Source organism: Hemicordylus capensis, chromosome 1, assembly GCF_027244095.1.
Source record: "Hemicordylus capensis ecotype Gifberg chromosome 1, rHemCap1.1.pri, whole genome shotgun sequence".
In the NCBI taxonomy this organism is placed as follows: domain Eukaryota; kingdom Metazoa; phylum Chordata; class Lepidosauria; order Squamata; family Cordylidae; genus Hemicordylus; species Hemicordylus capensis.
In genome coordinates this window covers 329,065,180-329,092,731 of record NC_069657.1, presented here as the reverse complement: position 1 = coordinate 329,092,731, position 27,552 = coordinate 329,065,180, and the positions used below count along the sequence as shown (strand labels likewise).

General features: G+C 44.0%; 3 long non-coding RNA genes across 4 annotated transcripts in view; 1 reads left to right on the top strand and 2 right to left on the bottom strand.

Annotated features, from left to right (window-relative positions):
- LOC128339437 (uncharacterized) overlaps window positions 1-27,552 on the bottom strand; it is a 115,703-nt gene that overhangs the window by 26,638 nt on the left and 61,513 nt on the right. The gene's annotated exons all lie outside the window — the stretch shown is intronic.
- Window positions 1-27,552, top strand: part of LOC128339398 (uncharacterized) — a 110,971-nt gene that overhangs the window by 68,468 nt on the left and 14,951 nt on the right. The gene's annotated exons all lie outside the window — the stretch shown is intronic.
- LOC128339465 (uncharacterized) lies at window positions 1,212-16,552 on the bottom strand. Its single transcript, XR_008313048.1, has 3 exons — window positions 16,522-16,552; window positions 10,858-10,905; window positions 1,212-1,758 (listed from the first exon to the last, which is right to left on the bottom strand). It is a non-coding gene; the product is annotated as an uncharacterized LOC128339465 (long non-coding RNA).

Here is a 27,552-nt window from a genome sequence, read left to right as displayed (position 1 = left end):
CACATCCCCTTCAAGATCGTAGCCAATTGCAGCCACTCTGATGACATGCTGATGCTTTGCCCACAGTCTAGCTATGCAAGCTCTATGAAACTTGCTAGAATGTGGCCTTGGCTTACCAGGAAGAGGGAGGGGCCCCCACCCTGAAAATGGAGGTTGCCGGACCACAGTTGGATAAACATCTGCGATTTATGGTTTAAAATTGAAACCACGGGTTCATCAGCCTCCAGTTTCATGTTACATGCAAACCGGGCCCTTATTTTCAAACATTCATTATAAGGCCTGAAAGAGCCCCTGTACACACAAACAGATCTCTCTCCAAATGGTTGGATGTCCTCTTGCTTTTTCAAGATTCTCAGCTGCAAAGAGAGCCCCCACTCCTTGCATATAGTTGTATGTGTCAGAGCTCTTTCAGACCTTACAATGAACAAGTGGAGGTCACAGATATGTTTTTCCCCCTCCCAACATGTTCATACAACAACCGATCAGAGCTGCTACAATACATCACACAACTGCTCTACACTTTCAGCAGTATGTGTGATCTAACAAGCTTGACAAGCATAGTATTGTGAGGTGATCCAGCCTTCTGATCACAGAGGCAACCACCATCTTGCTTACAGCATTTGTCTCTTCAGACAAACACCATAAGCTTGGAGAGGACTGGGAAGGTAATGCTTCTTGCCGCTTCAGGGCCAGGGTGGGTCTTCCAGGTACGCTCTCAGGTCATGTTGTTAGCACTGCTTTCCTGCCAGCTCCCAGAAGCCTCTCTGCTTATGTTTGAGACTGCAGGCATAAGGGTCTTACTTTTGACACACTCAGGAGCCTCACAGCATCGTGAGCTCTCCGTTTGTTGGCATATTGGAGAGCAGTCACTTAACAGGCAGTGGGACAGTTACCCCCAGATTTAGCAGCTACCAAAAGGCCAAATTGAAAGGGAACTAGCCTCACACCATCCCCATGCTGGGACACCTAAGTAGACTCCCGAAGTTAAGCTGCAACAGTTAAGACCTCTCTGTTCAAGGTCTCTCTGCACAACTGACCCTCTTTTGGTTTACCTCCCCTCCATAGATGCTTCAAACAAGCTAAAAGCCAATTACCTCAGCTGGAAGTCATAAGGCTCTGTGAATGTGCATTCCCTCCCTATCAAAAGAAGGCTAGAGTGGGTGATAGGAACTCAGAGATGTACACATTAAGATGCTGATTAGTTTACTAGGTATTTCTGACCTACAAGTTCCTGTGTTTGCATGTTCCAATCACTCCATTTCCATTAGCCTATCCACACATTATGATGTAGCACAGCACAACAGACAAACAATGGGATCTTTTGAGATTCCCTGGAACTTCCTCAGTCAAGAAAGAAGGTAAATTGGAATGTTCTTTCAGGACATGTTTTGGGCTTTAACTGCCCCTGGATTCTTGAGCCAGTGTGCTCCCCTTGGTCGCTAGTGCTACCCACTTGGTTTCCACCTTGTGAAGTCACCCGTTACTTGAATGCTGCAGCGGACTCTTGCTATACCACTTTGCTGTTTTTTTCTCTGTGGGCCACTCTTGCTTCCAGGCCCTAGATCGGCTCCCTTGCCAGATCCCATCTTCACAGCCCTCCTCGCTAACACTTGGAGCTGGCTTCACGAGAACAGGATCAATGGATCAATCCCTGCTCCCTAACTCTCTTGATTCTTTGATGCTAATTGCTGCTTCTCAGTCCATCCCCGATGAAAGAGGTCCTTCGGTCACTCTTGAGTCATGCGGGTCCACCCACTACTGAAGGAAGAAACAAGGTTGTATGATAACTGCTGCATTGCAACCTATGCTCTCTCTATCCTTGTCTCTTCTCTCCTAAATCCAAGAGCTTGTTTCTCTGAACCACCTTTCTCTGGCCAGCCTGGAAGCTACTTTAATTCAGACATTAAGCTAAATTTCCTCTTAGCAGTTGTATGGTTAATCTTATAACACATTTTTTAGTAATAATATTGCTTTTAGTGACTCTCTTATTCCATTGCACCCCTTACCATCAATTAAAACCTCCTCCATTTTTGAAATCTCTCCCTCAGCCAGTCATTTTCCTGTAGCCAGCATTTTCCTGTAACCAACATTTATTCTGATGTGGAACTGCTCCACTCTGAGCTAATTTCCCCACACAAAGCCCGAATGCAATTTTAGGGGATGTTTACCAATCACCCTGGTGCAGTTCTGTTAACAGTCACTATACATAAATACCATGTCACACACACACAAACCCCTTTTGCATGTCTGAAGAGGGGTTCCATGTTTTTCAACTTTCAGAGAAGCATCCTTCAACTGGTTCTTCCACCTCCCACATTGTAAAGTAATACAGTTGCAGGATACCTTTTATCCTCTATCTGAGAAATTTGCCTCTTGGCACCTGAACAGCAACATACTAAAGTTATTCACATGAACAGGCAGGTGAATGGGTGGGGGAGAAGGCAGGGTCGAACCCACTTTCCCTCCAGATGATGAAGGAAATGTTGCTGGGAGTGTGACCCACACTCCCAGACAATCCATGCTGATCTAAGCAGCGTGGAGCTCTGGATATCCCACAATGATCCACCTAATGAGCACAGTACATTGGGGGATACTCCCATGAGACAGGCTCTTTAGGTGCCCATCTTTGTGTTTGCTCAGGCTGTGTGCAGCCCAAGCATACACACAACCCTAACCCTAATCCTGTATCTGGGGTAAAGGGTGCCCTCACACCCTTTAACCAGGTAAAAGCCTGGATACAAAACCCGGGCTCGTGGGGGAGACAGCACTGGGTTCGGGCACTATTCCGGTGCTGCACACCACATTTCAACCATCCAACTCCTCCTATGTCCCTTGTTGAAAACTTATGAAATGTTGCTATTCCCACCACTGATTTTCCTGTCTGTCTATTTTATGAATGTCAAGTGCATAAACTGCATGTAATATTCCAACTGTACAAATATCCTTTCTTTAATTTTCCTGTTGTAACATATAGGCATTTCATGAAAAACATTCATTCATGGATGCCTACAATAAAAGAAAATATAAACTGATTATTTTCATCCTTTATTCAAGCAAACATTTCCAGTAGGAAGCTGTGTGATGCTCAATTACAGGAAGTGCCTGAGACAAGAAGGCCTTTAAGGAAACTTCTCCAGATGATGGAGAATTATTCAGAATTATCCACTTCCTCCTCAGAACCTAGTTTGTTTGGAATAGGACTTAATCATACCATGGATACAAATGCTTCATTATAGTTTTGCAGCTGCCAATTTTATTTTATTTTTTAAACATACTAGCTGATCTGGTGCAGAGCATTTGTGCCCCTAGTTCTCCCTATCTCTCCCCCATCATCATTTCTTCAGTCCCAGTCTGTTCTCCCCCCTACCTTCAGCCCCCTCCCAGTCTGCTTCTCCCCCTCCCAGTCTACTTTCTCTCACTGCCCTCCAGTGGTGTTTTCTCTAAATACCGGCCGGCCAGGCAGTCTGGCTGCCTCTTTCCCTCCCTGCCTGCTGGCTGGCCTGGCCACCATCCGCCTGTCCCTGCCACTATCTGGCAGCTGCTTGTGAACTCTCACAAGAGCTGCCATGTATGGGATTAGTGACAGGTACATTTGAGAGAGAGAGAGAGAGAGAGAGAGAGAGAGAGAGATGTTTTTAAAATACATTTTAATGACAATATTTCAAATATGTTTGAACGTACAGCAAAAGTATTACTGTAGTAGCAATCCAGGTAATCACTCTTGAGCATTAAGGAGCAGATAATTGTCATCCCATCCCATTGTATTTGTATCTTAAATTTACAACAGAGAAAGAGGTACTATAATCTGAGTCTTCTAGGCTTTGTTTATGAAGCTGAAAGTCTCTTAATATCTGTAATATTTTGAATGAGAATGGGGTCTCCAAGGGATAGGAGAACTGAAGCAGTCCCTATATCCCAGTTCCTAGTTATACTGCATTACCTCCTGGTATATCTGGTTGGACATGGAGTTCCAGTGCATCGACCTTTTGCACCAACTATTCTCATGACCACTAGGGGCATTGGGAGTAGAGGTAGCTAGTGAAAGTCTCCTTGCCTATCCCTGCTTGCCTCTACTCTATGACCCCTGCTTTGAGTCTTCAGGTACTTCCTGTAATGAATCAGTCCTCTTCCTTTCTTCTTAGAGAGAAGATGGAGACTTCTCCCTCCTTCCTGACCTATTCATTATGTAGCTGATAGATAGGATAGGTCTTTCCTATCTCAAATGTACTTCACCAATAAATCAATTTAGTTTAGACTCTCAGGCAGGCTTCAGGGAAAGGAGGAGCAGCTGCCGTACTCCTCTTCCACCAGGGCTCAAGGATGGTGACTGCTCTCATTAGAGATGCTGCTGCACTTTTTTAGAGATGCTGCAAAAATCTTTTAGAGACGCTACACAATTTTAGAGATGCCGCTGCAGCGACAGTCACCCAATCAGCAGCTGAACTTAAGCTAACTATAGACTTGTTTAACCTTGGCTAAACACTGGGTTAGAAGCTTGGGCTTGGCATGGGGGCAGCGCCGGGAATGGGCTCAATCCTGGCACTTCTCATGGGCAGCCTAGCCCAGGCTAGGCTGCCCTAGCCTGGGTTTGACTGCACATGTGAATACCTTTAATAGCTGACATACTGTGCAACCTTCTGTTTGCCTTGTGATGTAATATGCATAAGAGCACTCTGGCACAAATTGATTGATTGACTGATTGATTGATTGTTGAATTTATATACCACCTTTCATTAAAAATAATCTCAAGGCGGTTGAATGTGGGAACTGGCACAAATGCAGCTGATTGATCAACAGCCATTTATATCCAGTGGTCATCAATTGTGCAACTGTGTTTACACAAGTTCCCATGTTTGTGCAAGTGTGCCCTTCTGCAACTGTGCGTGCATTCAATTATAAGGAAGACTGTGCAGTATGTCAGACTTTTATGACAAAGCAGTGATTCCTCCACCACACCAACTCCTTACTCCTTTTTTAGTGTAGCATAATAGGCATGTTCAGGACAGGTTGTAGAAACTCCCCCAAACTCTATTTTAGACAATTTTGCTATAGCAAAGAAGTTGCTGGCACTGCAAAACAAAAAACAAAAACATCCCCCTCCCCACAAAAGGCAAGGGCTTTGAGAGATACCATTGCACAGCATGTTGAAGGGGAGACGTTTAGTTCACCCAAATTATAGCAGAGCAAGCCTGTGTGAGAACAGCAAGCCTATTAAAGAGTAACTTGAGACAAACAATGAAGGTTCAAAAGCAGGTAAGGTTTATTGGGGATAGAAGATGCAAACCGTCGCTACAACTGGAGTCATGTCTCCCAACACAGAAATCCTGCTTCCCAAGGTTTTTTTGGCAGCAAAGCCACTGCAAGGGATTGGAAAGAGGAGATAAATCTAAAAATAAAGCGAATACTGTGGACCAGGGACCGAAGCTGAACTCCAGTCCAATTCTCCAGTCCAAACATGTCAAATATAACAAGGGTATACTAGTGATTAATGGCTTCAAAAACTGGAAAAGAGTGCTGGATTCTTTTAGAGCTTGAAAAAGGTGTGTTTTTTTTATGGAAGCTATGGGCCCAGGCCCCAGATCATTTAAGTATCTAGCAATACTACTGCCCCCTCATAATGCCTAGCGCAGCTCAGCATCAATCTGGAGTAAAGGCTAGGCATTATGCGGGGAAATTAAAATGGTGCACATCCTCCAGTCAAATTCTGGCGCACAGCAGCTGGTGGGGAGGAAGAAACACAGGTATCAATTGTGAGCCCTTTTAGCACTTACATTTATATACTGCTTTATAGCCGAAGCTCTCTAAGCGGTTTACAATGATTTAGCATATTGCCCCCAACATTCTGGGTACTCATTTTACCGACCTCGGAAGGGAAGGCTGAGTCAACCTTGAGCCCCTGATCAGGATCGAACTTGTAACCTTCTGGTTACAGGGCGGCAGTTTTACCACTGTGCCACCGGGGGCTCATCTTTTGGATTAGCCTTATTATGATCCTGTGGATATCACCTGCTGATGCTGGACCTGTCTTGATATAAAGTACAGGAGACCGTTGTTATTCATGGGGTTTCTGTTCTTGCCTACAGTTGCAAATATGGAAACCACGAATAATGAAACCTTAACTCTATGAGAATCTGGGGGTTAAGGTACTGCATTTTTTAAAAATTTGCCCAAAAAATGTGGGAGGGTAGCAGAAATAAGAGTAGTAAAGCACAGTACCTTACTTTTCAGCTCTCCAGCAATGCCCCACCAAAACACCCAATTGGCTGATTTTTTTCTGATTTTTGCAGGGTGTTTTTTGTGTGTGTAAACATGAGCCACAAAATGGTCTCCAGACAGGAAATGCCACTGAAAGTGACACTAGAAGTCACTTCTGGTGGCCCAAGAACAGCGTATAGGCAAAAAATATTGAGGATAGTGAAATTGGGTCTCTAAGACTCGTCCACAGATACATGAAAACGTGGTTGCTGAAACCGTGGATAACAAGGGCCACCAGTACCATAAGGAAATCAGCAATCAAGTATTGATTACGCCTTTTCTGTATGCAATGGATCAAAAGCAGTACTTTAGCCAGTAGGAAAGCTAGGCATATCTGTTCATGATCTGCTTCACTGCACCATAAAAACAACTGCTTCTAATAATATTGGAAAAGAATTGTGTTTCCTGGCAATTCCTGCTGTTCCAATTCCTGAGTTGAGGTCAGTGTGCCAACTCTCTGATAATCATATCTCTGTCTGAGAGTATATATTGCATCCAGTCAGGTCCAGGAAGACAAATTCATCCCATCCATTTTGAAATAAATGAATTTAAAATGTTAGAGGAAAAAGCATCTGTGACGGTGGGTAAAATCACATGCTGAAATGTGGTGTGGTGATGCAGAGATGATTTCATTTTCCTATTAGTAATGCTGCCTGTGCCCATAGTAAGAACGCACTTCCCTTAAAAATAAAAGTTAAGGGAAAGGAAAAGTATCAAGTGTCCTTCACTATTTCAAGAAATAACAACAACCATTGCCTTGTCCATCCAAAATAAACACAATGTTGTGCAAACCTACTACAAGGTTCAGTTTGCAACAGGCAATCCTAGGAACTCTTGAAAATGATGACATGAGAACTACTGAGAGAAAGGTAAAGGAGCCCACACTCCACACACACACACTGCAGAACTGCAGACATATACAGAGAACCATATGAGGCGGGCAATGAATAATGTTGTTATTTATACATCGACTTTTCCTGTCTAATTTTTAGCACTCCTCTCTGCTGTACTTAGAATCTTTTTAGCATCCTAATGGGCCACATTGATGCTATTTACTTTCTAAAGTTTGAATTAGGGCTGAAACCAGCCTCTTCAGTGCATGCTCGCTGGCGACTTTTTCTCTCCTGGCTGGTCTACCAGACTTGAGAGTGCTATGAAGAAGCAGTTACCTGAATAGTTTGTCATGAGTGAAACCTGTGATTTATTGCAATGCCACAGCATTCCAAGATCAAATCCGAGTGACTACCTGGCTGGCCAATCCTTTCATGTAGTTGACATGGGCCAGCCAGAGGTGATCTTACTCCTGGACTTTGGGGCTGAATTCCAGGCCCTCCACAGCCCCTTTAGTCTGTCCCGGTTGGTGTGGTCACCTGATGGAGCATGATGATTGGCGGGGTGGGGTGGGGGGCTCCAAAGGCCTTTTGGCCCAGGCTCCAAAATTACCTAGGTGTACCTCTGGGGCCAGCTACAGGGAAGGTCGTACTCACAAAGACTCAATTTATACTATTCTTTCCCCTTAAAAAAAAGGAGATGGTGTTAATTTTTTTGTCTACGAGCCTCCTGTGGAGGGCCCATATCATACATGTTCTTAAAATGAGATTCATGTTAATATTTTAATTGGTTTTATTTTATGTTTTATATTAATATTTTTAATGGTTTGATTTTTTATTGTGAACCGCCCTGGGCTGTTTTTGGATGGGTGGTATAAAAAATAAATACATACATACATAGAATACAAAACATTGCTTTCGGTGTGCAGTGGAAGTGGAACAGTGCTGGATGTGCAATGTTGCAGTGTGTTTCATTGGTGCTTCTCTCAAAGTGCAAATGCAGGCCTGCCCGCCCCTGGTACTATGCACCATTCTCATTCTCTCTCTCTCTCTCTCTCTCTCTCTCTCTCTCTCTCTTTTTTACACACACACACACACACTCCCCCTGCATTGTACAGAACATGCTGGCCAACTATATCCCCTCACCCTACAAACCCAATCTCCCAATCTCACACTCATGGCATGCAAAGTGTGGTGTTTTTGGTTAATCCATTCCTTGATCCAGGCCAGCTTTTGAATGGTGCTTTAGTGACTTGTATTCCAGTCCTGGAGTAGAGGAGGGGCTAATAAACAGGCAGCCGCAGGAGTACTGAAGGCAGACTGCACTTGCCTCTCTGTAAATAACATCTATCTTATCAAACTGTTAATATTCCTGATTCAACTCCTCTGTCTTGTCCTTGCATACCACAGTTCTTTCCTCTGGATTCTACACTAAAGAAACGCTCAACCAGCTTGCTTTAGGACTTTAGTTAAGGTGTTTTCCCTTTGTGCTGCTCTTTGAAGTTTCAACCAAAAGACTCTCAGAGTCAGGAAGCCAGTCAGACTTTCAAAGTACGTAGTGATGACACTGAGGTTCTGCAAACCGGAAACATCCCTGTACTGTATACTTTCTCAATCCAATTGACTTCAGATATCTGCCAGAGGCTCTGGGATTTTAGTGAAAGCCAGGGGATCTAACCTGGGAGATTGGTCATGCTTCGCTCAGACAAATTCCAGAAGGGTAGCTGTGTTAGTCTGTTGCAACAAAAGCAAGTCTTATGGCACCATCAAGGCAATCAGATTTATAGTAGCATAAACTTTTGTGGATTAGAGACCACTTCATCAGGTACACAGACAGTAGTGGTCCAGGAACTCAGCACACCTAGGCAGGCCACCAAATGTTGCCTTCCACTCTCATGCACTTGCAGATGCCTCCTTTTATGTTTGTTTGTTTTTGGCAGCTGCTGTTTCTCTAGGTGCACACACAAAAGTGAACTCCCACACTTACATTCTCTGCAGCAGCATCAAAACTTGCTGCTGCTGCTGCCTGCCTGCCTGCCTTGGTGCACAGCCTCCTACCTCTTTTGTAACCTGCTGCCATAATGCAAACAAGCACATGTAAGAGGAAATAATGAAAGGGCAGTAGAGTACGGGAGGGGCTCTGTACAGCATCTATAGACAGTACTCTACTTCCTTTCCATAGAGTGCAACAGACTCATTACAGAATGCCTCCTGGACTCTACCACACTTTCATTACAGTCGCCCCTTGCCAACCGTGGATTTCACAATTGTGGGTTTGAGTATCCGTGACTGGGAAATTGTGTCCACCCTCGCCAACCGTGACCCAATTATCTGCAGTTTGGTGGCATTTCCCCCCCAAATTTGGGCAGTTTGGGGGTCATTTCCGTGAACAGGGGGTCATTCTGGAGTCAGGGATTATTTGGGGGCAGTTGGGGCAATTTTGGGTGGTTGTGAGCAATTCTGGAGGGTTCAGGGGGTCAGTTCTGGGGGTCAGGGGATCATTTTCTGGGATCGGGGCAGTTTTTTCTATTTTTACCTTATTTTTTCTGTTTTTCCCTACCACAATTCCCATAACCCCGTTTCCCATTCATTGCTATGCCTCATCAAATGCAAATTTGCCAACTGCAAGAGTTTCCAGGAACGGACCCCTCACGGTTGGCAAGGGACGACAGTAATTCCTCTTACACTTCCTTTGTATTACTAGCCTGGAAAGAAAGGTAGGAAGGTGGGAAATTTAGGACCAACAAGCGGAAGTACTTTTTCACACAGCGCATAATTAGTCTATAGAATTCCTTGCCATGGGATGTGGTGATGGCCACCAGCTTGGATGGCTTTAAAAGGGGCTTAGACAGATTCATGGAGGACAGGTCTATCAATGGCTACTAGTCTGATGGCTGTGGGCCATCTTCAGCCTCAGAGGCACGATGCCTCTCAATACCAGTCGCAGGGGAGCAACAGCAAGAGAGAGGGCATGCACATACCTCTTGCCTGTGGGCTCCTCAGAGGCATCTGGTGGGCCACTGTGTGAAACAGGATGCTGGACTAGATGGGCCTTGTTGTGCCTGATCCAGTAGGGCTGTTCTTATGTTCTTAAGGTATGTGGAGGCTAGGAGGAGGCAGCAGCAAAGGACACACTTGGTTCATTTGTTGGAAGTTAAAGGACTTTGCACTGTCTCTTTGTCTCAGACAGTGGAGGACAGACTAGTAAGTCAGAGGGCTAGAGAGTCAAGACATTGTTCATCCCTTCTCCACTGCTCTGATGCTATCCCTTTGAAATGTAGATTGCTACTCTTAGGGATTCAACTTCCTTCATCTCTCTCTTCCTTACCTGTCCTACTACCTTGCAACATGGCAAGCCTCTCTCCCTGCACCATATGTGCAGAGAAGATGCAGAATCCATCTGCATCCAGCTAGATAGATAGATTAGAGATCCTAACTCCTCACTTTCCTATCTAGAATGGAGTTCCTTAATAAATGCCTTTTATATTGTTTTGAAACTATGAATTGGCTCCAAGTTACTTTACGCTCAGCATACACGCATGCCTAACTAAATTTCCGCTGTGTTGTGCCTCTGTGCACTCTGCTATAATGAGAAAGGGATTCTCTCACCACAGAGAATTTCCAACACATTACAGGTTTTATGGTATTCCTTTGTGTGAATGTGTGAGTGTGTATGGCACACAAACCCTTAATTTTATATATCCCCTTATGAAGAGCGTATTTTCACTCAAAACACATGAGATCATCCACACAATCAAAAACTGTCTTCTACCTGGGTTTGGGAGATGTGTGTGCTCTCAGTTTTCGGGAGGGGAAAAGCCTATAAGTGGAAAAATCAGAAAACATTACATGTAGTACTCCTCCATACCCCTCAGCATTCTCCCCTTCTCCCAGGTGACAGAGGTAATGTGTAGACCTTGCATTAAGATTGGTAAGGTGGAGGAGATCTATTCGTAGCATTAACCAGTTACTCTGTTTTATGCACTGTCTGTATAACCAGCTGAACACTAAAGAACAGCTCTTGGTTTCTCAGTGCTTGTGAGATTTTTTTAAAAAGTAAACCCTAATAAAATGCTTCCTATCATCCCAGTTTATTAGAACAAGGAGATTTCCCACAGAAAGCGTGCAAACCCAAGAGAAGCAATAAATCCACGGGATGACATTTTAATATCCCAAAGTATACTGAGTGAATAAGCAGTAAAATGTGTTTTACCGTGTCTTAAGTTAAGAGGTATTCTGCATTTGTCTGACACATTGATTTGAGGTCCTGCGGTCCTGACTGAAGGCTATTATATTCATCTTCAGTTTTTCTGTCAAAGAGTTGTAATTATGGCAAGACGCTCCTTTGAAATTTGCTGGTTGTGCGTGCAGACACAGGACTCTTCCTAATGGAGGGCCTTTCCTCATTTTCTTCCATTGCTTTTTTCAAGGTACTGCGTGCAGAAGAGAAATGGCACTGCCACATGCAGCATCTGTGGGAATTTTTTGTAGCGACTTATGTCACTATTTACTCTCCACACAAGGGAGTGGAATGAGGACAACAACTGGTTGTCTTTACCTCCCTCTGTCTCTCTCTGCCAGAGGCACACCTATTTTTGGCACCCAGCCCCAAGGCTTTAGAGGGGGCCCCCTGCTGTGAGCCCCCCGTTATTTATTTATTTTTAAAATATATGCTGCTGCCCAGCCCCTGCCGCTGCTCCCCACCCCCCCACTATTTCCCCTCCGCCACCACTTGCCACTCATCCCCCAGTGGCGGGCGCAGGTGGGCTTCTGCTCACCACTCACCCCCTGGCGGCAGCTGCAGTAGGGGCAGGCGGGCCTCCTTGGGCCTGCAGACTGGCCTCCTTTGTCTGCACGTGTGCACAGTAGGAGTTATGGAGTGTCGCATCCGTGCCTAAATGTGCCTCTGCTCACTGCCCTTGCTCCTCACAGTGCTTACTATAGCCATGCACAGAAAGAGGGATGTTGACTCACATCTGGTCTTTTATTTAAATACTGTTGCCACTCGCTTCTGATGTATCAAATATATTCAGCAGCATCCACCTTTTACTGAGCTTTCTCTAACTTCTGTGGACCTCGGAAGGGCCAAAGGTGTTGGTTAGAAGTGCCAGTTTTCCACAAAGAAAAACAACAATAAAACAAATGTTCAATCTGGTTTTAAGGGTGTCTGCTTCTGTGGACATTGTTGCTGATAGTTAATTGCTCCCAGTGTTCCCATAGAAACATAGGAAGCTGCCATATACTGAGTCAGGCCATTGGTCTATCAAGCTCAGTATTGTCTTCACAGACTGGCAGTGGCTTCTCCAAGGTTGCAGGCAGGAGCCTCTCTCAGCCTATCTTGGAGATGCCCGAGAGGGAACTTGGAACCTGCAGATGCTCTTCCCAGAGCAGCCCCATCCCCTGAGAGGAATATCTTACAGTACTTACAATGTAGTCTCCCATTCAAATACAAACCAAGGTGGATCCTGCTTAACAAAGGGGACGATTCATGCTTGCTATCACAAGATGAGCTCTTCCATTTGCCCTCCTCAGAAATGCACTTTGTACTTTTGTGCACACCCAATAGTTTTTTTCCTGAGTGCCACCACTCTATAATGTTTTATATATTATATGTCTAATATGCCTCAATGTTCTGCATTCCCCTGCTCCATCATTGGTAGTCTCAGGGTATATTGGGAAAGAAACCATGCAGTGTGATAAGAGAGGGATACAGGGTAAGTTGGATGAGGCATTAAAGAGGGACAGGAGGGAACCAGCCACATTTTCATTGTTGGCTACATATATATTACAAACCTAATTTTGGCCTGAATATATCAGCAAATAGTCTGCCATGGATTCCCTTCATGTCAGAAGGGATCAGCACTGGACTTTTAATATTAGATACCGTATGTTTTGGGTTTTGTTAATACTTGGGGGCAGAGTTCTGTTTCAGTGTTAATGTCTATACATTCATTTTTTAGTTTTCACTTTGAATGGACCCGAAAGTTGGTTTCTCTGAGGCAGCCCAGAAAGCCTTTTCCTATTGATAGAGTTGGCATCAGTCATTTCTGCAGTTTGCTTTCACTTCCCACCCGGGCGCCTTAGAGCTGCACCAAGCCAATTATATAAATGCATCACATCACATCCATCAAGGCAGCAGCTCTGCAGGTCCAATTAGACTAATCCTGAAATCTCCTTGGTGGCTTAAGTACATTTAAAGCACATTTCTACAGAGCGGCACCATTATATTTATAGATAGCCTGGCCAGCTCTTTGCTCCCGCTTTGGGAAATGTCATATGTACATGAATGAGGACTGAGAGAAAGTCAACAGTGAGGTAGGCACAGGAGCAGAGGAAAAGTGCCACTTCCTACTTGCTCCTGTACAGCAGCCCAAATCAAATTAAAGAGATCAATCTATTAAGACAATGATCTGAAACTGCAAGGTGTGTCAGATGTCTGAAACCAGGGACTTTGGCATCTTACTGTCTGCACTGCCATGGCAGCTTGCCAGAAGAGAGAGTTTCTGGTTGGTCTTCTGGTCAGCTGCACTACCCAATGCAGCTGACTAGAACAGAGGTTCCAAGCTTAGGTCCCCAGCAGCTTTTGCACACATGGCTGCTAGTTCGAACCTCCTCCAGAATAGAGGGTGAGTCCCAGGCACAGAGCCTGACCGCCAGTGGCCTGTGGGTGGCCACGGCAGTGGCCCCACTGATCCCGCCCCCCACATCTGACATCAGGTGCGAGGCTAGCCATGCCCCCGCATCTGACATCAGATGTGGGGGGCGTGATCTGGCTCCCAAACGGAGCCTTGAGGCTTCGTTCGGGAGTTGGAGTCCAACTCCCGAAGGGGCCGCGTGGCCCCTTTAGGAGTGAAACTAAGGCTGGCACTGTGTTTATAGAACCGTTCCTGGCCGCGCCATGCATTTGCAGCACAGCCAGGAGTGGCTCTTCCCAAACTTAGCAGGGAAGAGCCGCTCCTGGCCACACCACAAATGCAGCAGCCATTTAACTCCTGAATGGGGGCTGTGCGGCCCCCGCTCGGGAGTTAAACCAGTACCCCCGTGTCTGACGTCAGATGTGGGCGGCATGTCAGAGCCACAAGGCACGGCCCCTGATTGGGTGTGGCCCAGGTTCCTTGAACCCATTTGCCCAATGGTAGCTCCGCCCCTGGTGAGTCCACATATCAGCTGGACTTACCCAGAATGCTCTGTGGGCTATCAGGGACTGGTTCAGACATGACTCTGTTTCCCTCCACATTACGTCTGCGCATCCTGGCTTAGCCCAAATTATGTCTGGCGTAAAAAAAATCCTCTCTTTTCAGCTACCCAAACCAAAGCTTCTGGTAAACCCTGACCCTTATCTGTGATGTGTGGAGGGGCCATTGCTGATAATTTGTTTCCCCCCAAAACTCACACTTTCTTTCTTTCTTTTTAAAAATGTTTGCTGGGGGGATTTCCGGAACACCAAGTGTCAGGAAGGAGAGTTTGACAGCTCGGTCTGGTCTGCTCTTTGAGTGATTTGCAATTGTGAGAGCTGGGGGCGGGTTGGGAGGGTTGTGGCAGATTGGTGAAATTCTGTGGAGGGAGTCCAGAAGGGGAGGGGGAAAGGAGAAATTCCTGAGTTAAATGCAAGCACATGCAAAATGAGAGTCTTCATAGGAACATAGGAAGCTGCCATATACTGAGTCAGACCATAGGTCCATCTAGCTCAGTATTGTCTTCACAGACTGGCAGCGGCTTCTCCAAGGTTGCAGGCAGGAATCTCTCTCAGCCCTATCTTGGAGATGCCAGGGAAGGAACTTGGAGCCTAGATGCTCTTCCCAGAGTGGCTCCATCCCCTAAGGGGAATATCTTACAGAACTCACACTTCTAGTGTCCCTTTCGTATGCAACCAGGACAGATCCTGCTTAGCTTAAAGGGACAAGTCATGCTTGCTACCACAAGACCAGTTCTCTTCCCATGCTTCTTAAGCTTTCAAGTTCGGCTTTGTCTTATTGAAACCTGGTCACCATAGGAACCTAGACTTTACATATGAAGATGTTGCTGGAAGCTTAACAATGGAGACTACAGGTTCCGATGTAACCTGAGCCCTTTGTGTCTGAGCTGATTGAGGCTGCATTTTTCTCTATGACAGAGAGAAAGCAATGGTTTCGACTTTAAACTTCCATGGCCTCTTAAATGGTCTGAGGTGGGGTGGGGGAACATGAAGTGATGAAGGCAGTCACACGGGCAAGTTCATTACAAAAATCAGCAAAGATTTGGGTCATATTCAGCAGGTTCAACTTAAGCGTTCTGTTGTTTTGGCTAGTCAATTTTGCGGAAATCCAGCTGGCTGTAAAACTAAAAAAAAAGTAGTAATGAAGGGAGGCATCTCACGCCTCCTCCTCTGAGATGTGATTGGTGGGAGAAAAGACCTGGCACAAGCTGTGGGAACGTGCACGCAGAGAAAGATGCAGAGGGGAGCCAAGGAAATGCCAAGGAAATGTGAATGGTCCATTTAATGCTGCGAATTAAACAACTCTGAATCTGCTGAGAAGCCTATTCGCCCTTCCGATAACCCGCGGCATGAAGCCATGTCTGAATAACTCCTCACTGTTGTGGAAACACAACGCTCATCAACCTCAACCACAATAGCCAATGTAGCCACTGTTATGGACCTGTGACAAAATGAGGTCGATGGTTCTGCCAGGCCCTTTAAAGCCCCAGGCTCTAGCTTAAGTTGGAACAAACTGTTCCTTAAATAAAGACCAAGTTCCTGTCAGACCATTCAGGCCTGCTTAGCAGTTACAAATATGATGATGAATATTTATATACCGCTTTTCAACAGAAGTTCCCAAAGTGGTACTATAAACAAACAAACAAACAAAATGGCTCCCTGTCCCCAAAGGGCTCACAATCTAAAAAAAGAAACATAAGATAGATATCAGCAACAGCCACTGGAGGGATGCTGTGCTGGGAATGGATACGGCCAGTTGCTCTCCCCCTGATAAATAAAGGGAATCACCACTTTTAAAAGGTGCCACTTTGCTCAGTTAGCAGGGGTTACTTTGCCTCAAGACTGCCCTTTCCGATCTAATACAGTGCATGGAAGACAACAGAATTGGGGCACAGTTATTACAAAGAGGCACATATGCAGCTATGACAGCATAATAAAATAAAATAAAATAGATAAATGACTTTCAAGTGTGTGTTTTAAAACTTAAATAGCATCTGTGGTGTGGGGGAACAGATCATGATCAGAACTGGGGTAGGGGTAGGGTATTAACCCTTTCAGCTAGAAAAGCAAAGAAGGAGAGGGAGGAGGAAGAGGAGGAGGAGGAGGAGGAAAATTAGTCTGCACGTCCACAAATATTCTTTTCAGTAAGTCTGGTATTTGCCTACCCCCATCTCAGGATGATTGGTTAAATGCTTTAAGGTTGTGAGTATTTGATTGATGGTGGAAATTAAATCACTTTACCTTTGTGCCTGATTCTGTCAAGGCCCTGATCCATTCCAATGATGTCATAAAGACTCCCAGTGATGACATAAAGAACTAGAGGCTCCTCTGCACCTAATCCCTCTGTGACCCAGCCCTCACCATCCATTGTTCCCCTTTCTTTCGCAAGCTTATTTTGTGTCAGGTGGGGGATGGGGGGGGAGGGGGGAAGTGTTTCACAGTGGAACTTCAGTTAGGCTTTAGATGTTACCGTGAGCATGCTCAGCAGCATTCAAGGTGAAACTCAGTTTGCCAAGCTTATAGGATTAGCCTGGAGTCTACAGCAGAGGTTGGCCATTGTGGCTGGGCTGGGGATGATAGAAGTTGTAGTCCAACAACATCAGGAGACCCAAGTTTGCAAACCACTGGTCTACAGGAATCAACATCAATCTCTGGGTGACTACTGAAGAAATCCTGAAGATTTTAATGGCTTGATTCTGTGAAAATATTGGAAACAATTACTGGGGTTGGTGGCAGGGGGAGAGCAATCTCTAGGAACAGCTTTAGTCTGAGTTGGTAACTTTAGGCTGAATCAAAGCCCCATCACAAGCCACTGCCATCAAGTAATTTTCGAGCAGGAAGAGGGAAGCTAGTGGCAGCAGAGAGTGCATCAGTGGGAAGGGGTGGAATTAGACTAATTTGTCATGGGATCTGTCAGGAACCCACTCTGACACCCTTCTTAAGTCCACTGAGGGGATTTGTTTTTATATTGTTTTATAACAACTTAGTTTCCAGGTTCTGGGATTATTTTTTCTTTCAGTTTTTACTTTCTTTCGCTGCCATCATACGATTACTTATTATCCTGCTCTCAGTACTCAACACCTTGATTACATACCCTCACGAGTGCAGGATAGCCATAGATGTTCAGTGTACAAATGAAACAAAACTTGAGGTGTAGAACAAAAACAAGAATAAGTTCATTGTTTATGACTGAATTGAAGTCCTCTGCAAGGCAGGGCACATAAACTTCTCTACAAAGTTGCTAAGTATGTCAGCTGTTTAACTCTCTGAGTGGTTTTTTCTTCTTGATAACATGTAATGTTTAGGGAGGTGATATAACTGGGACAGAGCTAAATAAAACTTGGTTTGCAGACTTAGTGAATCAACTCAGAATTTCCTGTCTGTCACCAGGAGGTTTCAGTTCTGGGCACCTTTCACATTCAAGGTTTCTTTCCCAGGCTTAACACTCCCACACTTTTAGAGTACTGTCCCAGTGTACTGTTGGTTCCACAGTCTCCACACCAGGGGAGGAACCACCATTGTGCAAACGGGTTCAAAGAACCAGGGCCACCATTGAAAAGGGCTACCAAAGCCCACAGTGGGGCATGGCTCAGGCTCCGGAAGAGCCCTAAGCAAACTCCCCCATCCATGCCCAGGCTCTGGAAAGCCCTGAGTGATCCCCTGTCCTTTTCAGGCAGCACTTGCTGCCTGACAGCATGTATCCAGTGAGGGATAGAAAGGGAAATACATTCTGTCATGCAGCAAGCACTGCCTGAAATGACAAGGGAAGAGCTCACTCGAGCTCTCCAGAGCCCAGGCCACACCCCCTTTATGTGAAATCACACATACGGGGATGTGGTTCAAGCTCCGGAGAGCCCGAGCGAGCTCTCCTCTTGATATTTCAGGCAGCACTTGCTGCCTGACAGAATGTATTTCCTTTTCTCTCCCTCACTGGAGAGAGAGAGAAATACATGCTGTCAGGCAGGAAGCGCTGCCTGAAAAGGACAGGGGACAGCTCGCTCAGGGCTCTCTGGAGCTTGGGTGTGTTTGGAGGGGGAATTCACTTAGGGCTCTTCTGGAGCCCAAGCCACACCCCCATGCGCATGTCATCACGCGCACAGGGTGTAACTAGAGGGGCTGCCAAGCGGGGCCAGACACACGCCATCATTTGGCTGACTCTGCACCTGCTCCACACATTCACAATTCAAGTCTCACACAAACCCCTGCACAATCTCTCTTGTTCAGATCACATAAACTGATCTCTCTGCTATGCTCTTTCCAACCTCTCACTCCTGACTCTCAGCTCCAACAACCTCAAACTCAAACTATCTTTATTTAAGTCCCTTTCCCCTTGAACATTCCGTGCCTGGTTACTATGACAACAGACACACACACACACACACTCTCCAGCTCCTATATGTACACAACCCCATCACAGCCCCAATGGAGTTGAACTAGCAAAATGCACTTCTCAATTTGATTTTTATCCTATCACTATTCAGGGAAGAGGAACAGAAAAGCATATAAAGGCAATCAACATGTTTGCAGAGGATAATATATATTCCATTCCCCCCCAAATAAAATAGGTTATTTTGGAGAGGGGAGGAATGGGGGGATGGATTGTTGCCCTTCTTGCTTTTCAGAAAACACTATAAGCACATAACTGAAGTGGCAATGTCCTGATGATACAGCCTCAGTTTCTTGCAGGGAGCCATTTGTCTGAAATTAGCCCCACATGAAAATTACAAAAGTTACCTTCTAATAGGCTACTGTAGTTGTGAAGGATTTTCTCTGATGTGGTAACCTGGGTGATTTTCACATGAGGAGTACAGACAAATGATTTCTCACATGAAAAGGTAGTAGTAAAATCTCTGCATGCATACTTTACCCACTCTGTTATACATGCATGAATCATCCCTCTGCCTTATCCTTTTAGGCTTTTCACTGAAGACAGTAAATAATTTGAGTCTGCTGTCCATTCTATTCTTTGTCATTAGGCCGACACTTCCCAGTCATACCTCAGAGCTTCTTCCTTCCAAATAAGCCGACTCTGACCTTGGAGTCAGTTAATAAGTTTCTCGTGGCTATTTTGTTGAAAAGCAAAACCTCTGAATTTATGAGCCCTTAGTTTGTACTCTTACCAGACAGTGATCTTTTTCATATGGTGGAGGAATTCCACAATCTATGTCCTTGCCCTTCACTTCTACCATACATATAATAATGCATATTATTATATATCAGGAAATATGGGAACCTATATTCAGGCTTCCTCTTAAAATGTAGGTATTGGATTGGAATGAACAAGCAAACTGAATGTGTACATACTGCTGTCTGCATGGAGCACCCACTTCACTATTACTACTATTTATTAATATAATTTATATACCCCTTTTCAATGAAAAAGTTCTTACATAAAATGATGATGATGATGATGATGATGATGATGATGATAATGATAAGAATAAGAATAAGCACCCTAGGTGCAATTCCAAAGCAACTTGACGAGCACCTCAACACCATATGGGTCACAGAAATCACCATCAGTCAACTACAAAAAACAACTTTACTGGGAACAGCCTATATTTTGCGATGATATCTATAACAACAACAACAACAACAACAACAACAACAATATTGATAATAAAATCCAGCCATCCCAGGTCCTTGGGAAGGACTCGATGTCTGGATAAAACAAACCAGTCAATAACACTTGTCTGACTGTGTAAATAAGAAATAATAATAACAATAATAACAACATCCCCAGTCTCCCAAAAGGCTCACAGTCTAAAATGAAAACAAAAATGAAACATAATGTAGGCTAGAGGGATGCTGTGCTAGGTTGAATAGGGGCCATTAGGGATGTGCATGAGCCAGTTTGGCATCTCCTCTGGGAAGAGACGAATTGGCTTGGGCACCCACGTTTGAACCAGTTCAGCGGGGCTGGGCGCGGTTCCCTTAAAAAGCAGGTTCTTATTGACTTCATGGAGGAGAGGTCTATCAATGGCTACTAGTTGGAGGGCCACCTCCAGCCTCAGTGGCAAGATGCCTCTGAGTACCAGTTGCAGGGGAGCAACAGCCTCTTTGCCTAGTTAGCAAGGGACATCAGACATTATATTATATGTATAGTGGAAGAAAAAGGCATTCACTATTTTTTCTGTTTCATGAGGAGGATTTGTTTATTGAAACATCTTATATGCTGCCTCCTCCAAAGACTAGGCGGTGAACAGAAATAACAACAACAATCCATTTAATTAAAAAAAAAATTATTAAAGGGCAAGCGCCTGGCAAAACAGGTGGGTCTTAAGAAGGGTCTCAAAGGCAGTCAGGGAGGGGGCTGAATGAATAGGGCGGGGGAGAGTGTTCCAAAGAAGAGAGGCCAACCAGTTGCATGCATGAAATAGATTGTACTCTTGCAGTGGCCAGTTCAGAGTGGATTTTTAGTCAGCTGCTTAAGATCAAAGTTCTCAAGGAATATGAAAAAAGCCCATTAAACCACAAACAATAGCCAGTTGCCTGCAAACAGTCTTCCTTGCATCTTAGAGGTGCTAGTTTCTGGGTGGTTTTTGTTTCTTTGTTTGTTTTTTTGTTTGTTTGTCTTTATCACCTCCTTAACCTGGGTAGGGTCAACAATAGCCTTGAGTGATGAATGAGGCAAGTCTTACAAAGTGTGTTGTATTTAACACTGGATGGTCTTGTGTGTGAGGGTTACTAATCTTCAGTTTGTTATATTAAAAAACAGTTCTTTTTTCACAGTTTTCTCTTGCCATATATTTAAGAGGAGTACTTTGAGCTTTTTAGAGAGGTTAAAGATGACCCAAGAAAACTATCTATGCCTTACGCATATGTCTTACCTTGAACAGGCATCTATGCAAGTCAGATGGCATATTGCTTCATATCCAGACTGCATGCAGCAGGGAAACACATAGGTGACTATTCAGCAGCCATGTAACACATGACTTCAGGAGCCATAAAGGTCCTTGCCCTACATACACAAGCGTACACACATGCACACGGGCACACATGCACACATCATTGTGCACTTCACAAGAAGTCATGAACATTACTGTTTGTTTAATCTGTTTAATTAGGTGAAGTTAATCCGGTGAAGTTTTCTCCAGCTTCCCACAGTAACAGGGAAGGCATGAACAAAAGAGCCAGCGTGGTGTAGTGGTTAGAGTGCTGGACTAGGACTGGGGAGACCCGAGTTCAAATCCCTTCAGCCATGAGACTTGCTGGGTGACTCTGAGCCAGTCACTTCTCTCTCAGCCTAACCTACTTCACAGGGTTGTTGTGAGGAGAAACTTAAGTATGTAGTACACCACTCTGGGCTCTTTGGAGGAAGAGCGGGATATAAAAAGTAAAAATAAAAAATAAATAAAAAATAAGTACCAAGGATGAGAGGGCCTCTGAACATGTACATAGACTTTTTAACAGAGGAAATAGCATGTACACCATCAAGTCTGCCCTGGACCCCATAACAAGGGGGCCTCTCATAACACCGTTAGGTCCAGACCCTGAAATTACTTAGCTGTGCCCCTGTACTGATCAGCAAGCTCTTCCTTCAGGTCTTTAGAGTTAGCATTCCCTATGTAATTACCACACTGTCATCAGAAACTCATGTCTCTGGAGAAATGTATCTTCTACTACTCTGTGATTTCTTGGCTTATCTTCCACGATTTTCTTGAAGACCACACATACTTTCCCCAAAGCACAATAAAAGACATTTTCTTGGGAAATAATGTTGGAAAGAATCTTTCCAAGGATAGACCAGATTTTTTTAAATTAATACATTTGAGAAATCAACACATACATGGAAAATCCAACAAATTAACAGACAAAATAATTTCCAGCAAACAAGAATTTTTTGCTAAGGAGGGGAAACCAAACACACACCCAAACCCATGCCTCACTAGCAAGAAAATATATTTTACTTTTAAACACCTAATATGTGAGTCAGTCTTCATATACTATACATGACAAGCACACAAGGGGATGTTAATCTGATGACCAAGAGCCTCGTGACCATTTCTGCAGATAAGCTTTCCCCTGAGATGTTTGGTAAGACAGATCAGTTAACTGACAAGAAGTTTCCTCAACTAGTTCTCCCCACTGCTGACCCGCCGAAGGAAAGTTCACTATGGATATATTTTCCCTGAGATATCCTTTCCCAACAAGAAGTATTGACAATCATCTCAGAAGATCAATTCACAGTATGGAATCTTGCATTCTTTCTCCATATTTACAATAATGTAATAAAAATAATGCAGGTAAATGCTAAATTAATAGAAACAAATATAGATTTCAACAAGGACTGATTATTTCTCAAGTAAAACTCTTTTTCACTAGTCAGCACATACACACTATACACATACACATCATATGATCACATGTGTATGATCCAGCCAAAAACTAAGCACCATTAAGTTTCATTGATATCGATGGGAGAAATGCAAATCTCATACTTAAGTAACCCCTTGAAACCAAGAGAGCATAAAAGTATTTAATTTTGTTTGGATTGTGCCCCACATTCCTACTGTACTTCCAGTTACTGTTGCTGGTGTCTATGTTTCTTTTTAGATTTGAGCCCTTTGGGGACAGGAAGCCATCTTATTTATTTCTCTATGTAAACCGCTTTGGAAATTTTTGTTGAAAAGCGGTATATAAATATTTGTTGTTGTTGTTACTCAGATATTAATTTGAATTATCACATTGACATACATTTCTCTGTTCTGAACATACCAGTCTTGAATAAACATATTGGCAACATTATTAGAAATGAAACCCTGAGGTACTTGGACTTCACCTCTCATGAGGCTGAGAATGAGGATGGGGAGGATGGGTTGTGTTTTTTGTTTTTTCATGATTGGGGGGAAGAACTAGAAGTGCACAAACACTGCCATGTGATCATTGAAAATGTGACATTTTTTCAGACAAGCACAAAATGGAAAACATCATTCTGGGAAATATCCTTACTCATAATTTCTAAGATCATGGATAGATTAGTACAGGATTTATGTGTCTCCAAAGGCTATATGGAAATTCAGAAATACAAGGCACTTCTATGTTGCAAGGCACTTCTATGATGAATATTGTATCATGGAATGTTTGGCATACTTGCATTGGTCTTGTGAGTTGACATGGCTATTACTTAAAACAGGAGTTCCCAAATTTGGATTCCCAGATGTTTTTGGACTACAATGCCCATCATCTCCAGCCACAATGCCAATGGTACAACTGGGGATGATGGGAGTTGAAGTCTGACATCTGGGGAACCAAGGTTGAGAACCACTGATTTAGAATAAAAACCCTTCCCAAATATGACTTTTCTTATTTGAATCATTTTCAGAAAGGATTAGAAACAAGTTTAATTAATAATCCTGGACCATTTTAGGGGATGTTTTGTTTGTGTTGCTTTCTGAGCAAGCATTCCTACTTGTCCATATTTTGCTCCTTGTAGTACTTCCTTGACTGTTGCACATTTCTGTTGAAACTCTGGGAAAGTTAATCTTTTTAATCTCCTTAGAAAAGCCATCAGACAACACTGAAGAGAGCCCAAATCCCGTTAAGAATCCAGACATAGCTCTGTCTGACTTTCTGATAACAAGTATTTAAAATAGTTATGGGGTCCAGTTCCTCCTCAGTTCTTGTTTATAACAAAGATGTATACTTTCCATTTCTCTACTGCATTGCAATCCATATTCTCAGGCTGAAACTAGACATCAGTAAAAGTGCATTTCGTACCAAAAATGGTAGCTGCACATCTACTCTACTCGGCTCGCCACCTGCACACCCACTGCTGTAATATTTTACTAGTTAGGGAAAGATGGGACACCTTGGGGTCACCAAAGTGCTTGCTTCCCTGCCCCTATTCCTCATTTTTTACTGCCAATAGAAAGAGAACATCATGCCTATCCAGAACTAGAAATATATAGGAGGAAGTGAAACTAGATGTGAAGCTGCGAGATTCAGTAGCAAATGCATAGGCAGCTAGTGTGTGTGTTAAAATATAGATTGCAATAAAACAAGAGGAATGAAAAGTATACTTTTTCAGATCTGCAAATAAGATCCATAACTATTTTAATAGTTAAAATAGTTATCAGTGATCAGATATTAGCTGTCAACAAATACACTTGCTATAAAAAAGTAAGACAGGAGCACTTTCATTGACCACAAGCAAAGTCCTCTACCCCAAAGCACATTGCTGGCTTTGGAAGACCCAAGTCTTGGGGTGTGCAATTTGGATTTTCGGTGTTTCGATTCGGATCCGAACTGAAACACCCCTGTTCTGTTTTGTATCCGAATATTGCCCATCCAAATCACCCCTGATTCGATTCGGATCCGAATTAATATGAATCTGAATCGATTCGGACTAAAAAAAATGGGTTCTGGGGCCAAAAGAGTGGGGTATGGTGGTAGTGCCCAATGGGTGGAGGCTACCACCCAAATTGCAGAGGGATTGGCCAAAGGGCTGATTTTTGGTGAATTTTTGAAGTCTTAGTGTCTTTGGGGCAGATTGGGGGCATAACGTGGGATCTGAGCCAAAATAGTGGGGTGGGGTGGTAGTTCCTAAGGGGTGGAGGCTACCACCCCAATTGCAGAGTGATTGGGCAGAGGGCTGATTTTTGGTGAATTTCTGAAGTTTACGCGTTTTTAAGGTTTCCCCCCATTAGGTATAATGAAGGGTGTATCGCTTCACTTCGGGGGGAAAGGGGTGCCCTAGAGCAGTGTGGGGTTGGTGGTAGTGCCGGGTAGGGGCAAGGAAGCTACCTGAATTTTTTCAAAGGATTTGGGCAGAGGGCTGATTTTTGGTGAATTGTTGAAGTTTACGCGTCTTTAAGGTTTTTCCTCATAAGGTGGTATAATGGAGCTTTCAGCAGCCCCATAAGTGCACTTGGGGGGTGCTGGGGTGGCCCAGAGCGAGTGGTGGTGTAGTTCACATAGGGTGCCAACCACCCCCATGGGTTTCTAACCAATGGGGTACAGGGTTCTGTTGTTTCTGAGGTATTCTGAGTGTGGATTCTATGATAGCAAATTAGAGTGGATTCATGGTGTCTCATTGAAAATCTCATTTTCCCGGCACTACCGGGAACTCCCGACACTTCCACCAACCCCACACCGCGCTAGGCCACCCCTTTCCCCCCGACGTGAAGTGATACACCCTTCATTATACCTAATGGGGGAAAACCTTAAAAACGCGTAAACTTCAGAAATTCACCAAAAATCAGCCCTCTGCCCAATCACTCTGCAATTGGGGTGGTAGCCTCCACCCATTAGGCACTACCACCCCACCCCCTATTTTGGCCCAGATCCCACGTTATGCCCCAATCTGCCCCAAAGACACTAAAACTTCAAAAATTCACCAAAATTCAGCCCTTTGCCCAATCCCTCTGCAATTTGGGTGGTAGCCTCCACCCATTGGGCACTACCACCCAAACCCACTCCTTTGCCCCTGGGACCCAAAATTTGAGTAGACGTCACATCAGACCTTTTTGCATTGAAGTCAATGGTATGCAAAAAGGCGGGAAATTCAAATAGACGTCATTGCTCAAAATGTAGCGGGGGAAAGAAGGCCACAAAATGGAGCTCCGAAACATCTGAATATTTCGGATCTGAAACAGGTGTGATTCGTTTCGGATCCGAAATTATTCGGATTTCTTTGAGGGTGATTCGGTTCGGCTCCGAATCCCCCGAAATTCGCTGTTTCGGGTACAGATTGTTCTGTACCCGAAACGTTTCGCACATCCCTACGTCAAGTCTACCAGTGTATGATGGCACTGAGTTGAAAATTTCTAGAGAGTTTCGTACTTCACCAGACTTCTCTTGCCTCTTTAATTATAGACAACTACCTATCCTAATAACATCTGTCTTAGCAAGCGTATGTATCCCACGGATACATACACTTGCTATAACAAAGCTATAACATTATATAACATTGATCTCTCTGCATCTTGTGCTTACTTCATTTTTTCTGACTGTTCCCAAATATCTAGATTTGGTCCAAAAAACCAGCTAAGAGTATCTGTACTCTCAGCAGACATACTCTAAATACCAGGAACACATTAGCCACGTGCTTAATTTTCCTTTTGAAATCAGAGGGACTTAAAGGTGTTTAACTTTGGCTGCATCATGCCCATTCTTTTCTCTTTATTCTTACAAATGTATTATTTCTGTTCCACTTTTTTTAATTTTTCAAAATCATACCATACTATGACTAAATCTTCCATATTCAGTAATACTAGAAATAATTGTGTCAGTCCTCCTCTCCCCAAATTTCTCTTCTTGTTTTCTTTGTCTCCCTCTGCTCTGCATTTTCTTTTCTTTTTTCATTGTACTTGATATATACCATGACCACAACAAACATTTATATACTGCTTTTCAACAAAAGTTCCCAAAGTGGTTTACAAAGATATAAAATAAATAAATAAATAAAATGGCTCCCTGTCCCCAAAGGGCTCCTAATCTAAAAAGAAAGAAAGAAACATAAGACACCAGCAACAGCCACCGGAGGGATGCTGTTCTGAGGATGGATAGGGCCAGTTGCTCTCCCACTGCGAGATATAAGAGAAGCGCCACTTTTAAAAGGTGTGTCTTTGCTCAGTTAGCAGAGGCTACATATACAGGGCCTAGGCATGGGAGCAAAACAGGAAACGCTTTACTGATGGCTTGGGTGGGCAGAGATTGGCTTGGCTGCAGGCCCGTTACTGTGAGCGAAAAGCTGAGGCTAAATTGTGGATCATATTTGAATATGTTTATGCACACTTCTCTCTCTGTATCTGTATGGCTTTCCAGGATTTGCAGGATCTGCTGGAGCCAATCAACAAGCAATATTCTGAACAGTGGGCTCCTTTTAGGGGACTGAGAGAGGAGGGGAGAGGGAAAATGTAGGAAGCAGTGAGCAAGTCTGCAGCAGCATGTGTATGGGGTGGGGGTGGGGGTAAGATCGTTCTTGGAACTTGCATGAATACTTTAAATATCCTGTGCTTTACTGCTGTATGGAAGTGGTCTTAGAATCACATTTATCTCATTACAGCAGAATGCAGGAATTTGTGTCTTCAAGTGATAATGACCAATAACTATTTCCAAATATCTCAATAATGAGTTCCTTTGTGTGCAGCCAGTACAAAACATTAATTTATAGTCCATCTTCCATAATCACACTGAAGGCAGAGTACATGGGGTTTCCAGACAGTATCCCATCCAGGTACTATCCAGAATCTTGGCAAGGTTGGCTTCAGGTTGGTTTAGGAACATAGGAATATAGGAAGCTGCCTTCGGCTGAGTCTCACCACTGGT